Consider the following 4,255-nt stretch of genomic DNA (forward strand, 5'->3'; position numbering starts at 1 on the left):
TGTGCAATCAACTCTAATTAATAATCCCGTATAGCAGAAAGCTTTCTAAGGAGAATATAATTTTTAAATGCTACTTGGTCAGTCACACATATCCTATGTGACATGGTGTCTGCATGTGATGACTGTAAGAACAGAATAGTGGAATTCAAGAGGCTGGTATGAATTGAATTTGGCAGGTCTTTGAAGAACTCTATGGGATCTCTAGCTGTAAGTACCCCTTGGGCAACAGAGACAGAGTGCAGATGCCTGTGGGGCCTCACTCTCAGGGGCACTGACCATTACAGGTTATTCCTTATGTCAGACACAAAATAACCCAAACTTCAATTTGTAACCTCACTGTGACTTCCCATTGTCAAGGAGCTTCAAATTGTGACTTAGTTGGAGCTAAAATCAAAGGCATGCCTTGTGGAGGTTGAGCTGGAAGCCACAAAGTCAAGAATCTCTTTGTTACTATGCTAACAATCTGTTTTTTAAAACTTTTAAAAATTGTGACAACATATATAACATAAAATTTCCCCTTTTCAACATTGTTAGGTGTACAACTTCATGGCATTAATTACATTCACAATATTGTGCCACCATCACTACCATCCATTACTCAAATTTTTTCATTAACCCAAACTATGTACCCACTAAGTTATAACTCCCCACCCTTCCTCCCCCTCCCCTGGTAACCTCTAATCTGTCTCTAGGAATTTTCCTGTTAGCAACCTTTATCAGGGCCCTCAATTTTCTACTTACCAAATATATGTAAGAAAAGAATTTGAGGCATTCTTCTAAGGCCACGAGGGTCCTCCCCTATCAAAATATTATAACTCACTTCAAAATCCAATTTTTTAGTTTATTAAACTTTTTTTCTAGGAATGGCCTTTAGAACCTGTTTCCAGCTACATTACAAACTGGTTTCTTACCTTAGAGTCACAGACACAGTCCTTTGTTTTCCCTCTTATTGACCTCTAGGGACTCCATGCTCTTAAACCTTCCAGTCCCTACTGTCTCTTCCTCTTTCTCCCCTCCCCCCCTTATCCTTCTCTCCCCTCTCCCTCCTTCCCCCTCTGTTCTAGTTTGCTAGCTACCAGCATGCAATATGCCAGAAACGGAATGGCTTTTAAAAGAAGAGTTTAATAAGTTGCTAGTTTACTGTTCTAAGGCTGAGAAAATGTCCCAGTTAAAACAAATCTAGGAAGATGGCGGCTTAGTAAGACGCACGGGTCTTAGTTCCTCCTCCAGAAAAGCAACTAAAGAAACAGAAACAATACGAAACAGCTCCCGGAGTCACGACAGAGACCAAAAAGACAGCGTACCCCATTCTGGAACAGCTGAACGGGCAGGGAGAATCTGCTGTGGTGAGATACCCGAGGGGTGCGCGTTTTCCCAGCCGGGGTGGCTGGCGACTGGGGTCCCCTCCACCACGTGGCTTCCCGGTCTGACTGGGAACGTTGGATAGCGGGGCCCTCCCGTCACGCTTGGCGTTTCGGGCCAGCTGGGCAATTAGGACCGGCACTCTCCCAAGCCGCAGTGGCCAGCGACCCCCGCCTCCACGCGCGGTTTCCCGGGCCGACTGCCGTGCAGACAGACGAGCGCCACGAGCGCCACCTACTGGACAGGAAAAGAAAAACAGAGCCCAGAGATTTCACAGAAAAAGCTTTCAACCAGCTGGGTCCCACACCCAGGGAAATCTGATCAAATGCCCAGACACCAGCAGAAAATAATGGATCACGCTAGGAAAATTGAAGATATGGCCCAGTCAAAGGAACAAACCAATAGTTCAAATGAGATACAGGAGCTGAGACAACTAATGCTGAATATACGAACAGAAATGGAAAAACTCTTCAAAAACCAAATCAATAAATTGAGGGAGGACATGAAGAAGACATGGGCTGAACAAAAAGAAGAAATAGAAAATCTGAAAAAACAAATCACAGAACTTATGGGAGTGAAGGACAAAGAAGAAAAAATGGAAAAAACAATGGATACCTACAATGGCAGATCTAAAGAGACAGAAGCTGCAATTAGTGAACTGGAGGATGGAACATCTGAATTCCAAAAAGAAACAGAAACTATAGGGAAAAGAATGGAAAAACTTGAGCAGGGGATCAGGGAACTGAATGGCAATATGAAGCGCACAAATATATGTGTTGTGGGTGTCCCAGAAGGAGAAGAGAAGGGAAAAGGAGGAGAAAAACTAATGGAAGAAATTATCACTGAAAATTTCCCAACTCTTATGAAAGACCTAAATTTGCAGATCCAAGAAGTGCAGCGCACCCCAAAGAGAATAGACCCAAATAGGCGTTCTCCAAGACACTTACTAGTTAGAATGTCAGAGGTCAAAGAGAAAGAGAGGATCTTGAAAGCAGCAAGAGAAAAACAATCTGTCACATACAAGGGAAACCCAATAAGACTATGTGTAGATTTCTCAGCAGAAACCATGGAAGCTAGAAGACAGTGGGATGATATATTTAAATTACTAAAAGAGAAAAACTGCCAACCAAGACTCCTATATCCAGCAAAATTGTCCTTCAAAAATGAAGGAGAAATTAAAACATTTATAGACAAAAAGTCACTGAGAGAATTTGTGACCAAGAGACCAGCTCTGCAAGAAATACTAAAGGGAGCACTAGAGTCAGATACGAAAAGACAGAAGAGAGAGGTATGGAGTACAGTGTAGAAAGAAGGAAAATCAGATATGATATATATAATACAAAAGCCAAAATGGTAGAGGAAAATATTATCCAAACAGTAATAATACTAAAAGTTAATGGACTGAATTTCCCAATTAAAAGACATAGAATGGCAGAATGGATTACGACTCAGCAATACCACTGCTAGGTATCTACTCAAGGGACTTAAGGGCAAAGACACAGACGGACATTTGCACACCAGTGTTTATAGCAGCATTATCTACAATTGCAAAGAGATGGAAACAGCCAAAATGTTCATCAACAGACGAGTGGCTAAACAAACTGTGGCGTATACCTACGATGGAATATTATGCAGCTTTAAGACAGACTAAACTTATGAAGCATGTAATAACATGGATGGACCTAGAGAACATTATGCTGAGTGAGTCTAGCCCAAAACTAAAGGACAAATACTGTAAGGTCCCACTGATGTGAACCGACATTCGAGAATCAGCTTGGAATATATCATTGGTAACAGAGACCAGCAGGAGTTAGAAACAGGGTAAGATAATGGGTAATTGGAGCTGAAGGGATACAGACTGTGCAACAGGACTAGATACAAAAACTCAAAAATGGACAGCACAATAATACCTAAGTGTAATGTAACTAGGTTGGAACACTGAATGAAGCTGCACCTGAAATATGGTTTTTTGTTTGTTTGTTTGTGTGTTTGTATCTTTTGTTTTTGTTTTTTTCTTTTTCCTTTATATATATATATATATATATATATATATTATTAGTATTATTATTTTAATTCTCTTCTCTATATTAACATTCTATATCTTTTTCTGCTGTTTTGCTAGTTCTTTTCCTAAATCGATGCAAATGTACTAAGAAATGATGATCATACATCTAAGTGATGATACTAAGAATTACTGAGTGCATTTGTAGAATGGAATGATTTCTAAATGTTGTGTTAATTTCTTTTTTTTTTTGATTAATAAAAAAATTAAAAAAAAAAAAACAAATCTATAGAAATGTCCAATCAAACGCATCCAGGGAAAGATACCTTGGTTCAAGAAGGCCAGTGAAGTTCAGGGTCTCTCTCTCAAGTGAGAAGGGCACATGATGAGTACAGCATCATCTGCTAGCTTCTCCTGGCTTTCCGTTTCATGAAGCTCCCCAGGAGGCATGTTCCTTCTTCATCTCCAAAGGTTGCTGGCTGGTGGACTCTGCTTCTCATGGCTATGTCGTTCTACTCTGCTCTCTCTGATTCTCCTTCATTCTCCAAAATGTTTCCTCTTTTATAGGACTCCAGAAAGTTATCAAGACCCATCCAAATGGGTGGAGACATGTCGTCACCTAATTCTGTTTAACAATCACCCTTGATTGAATCATATCTTCAGGGAAATAATCTAATTACAGATTCAAACACAGTATTGAATAAGGATTATTCTGCCTTTACAAAATGGGATTTTGATTAAAACATGGCTTTTCTAGGGGACATACATCCTTTCAAACCAGCACATCCTCTCTTTCTTCCCCCTCCTTCCCCCTCCTCCCCTCTCTTACATCCCCCTCCTTTCCCTTCTCTCTCCCACATTTGCAGAACCAGGTCACAGATAAAAGGATCT

This window comes from Tamandua tetradactyla, chromosome 2, assembly GCF_023851605.1.
Source record: "Tamandua tetradactyla isolate mTamTet1 chromosome 2, mTamTet1.pri, whole genome shotgun sequence".
NCBI lineage: Eukaryota > Metazoa > Chordata > Mammalia > Pilosa > Myrmecophagidae > Tamandua > Tamandua tetradactyla.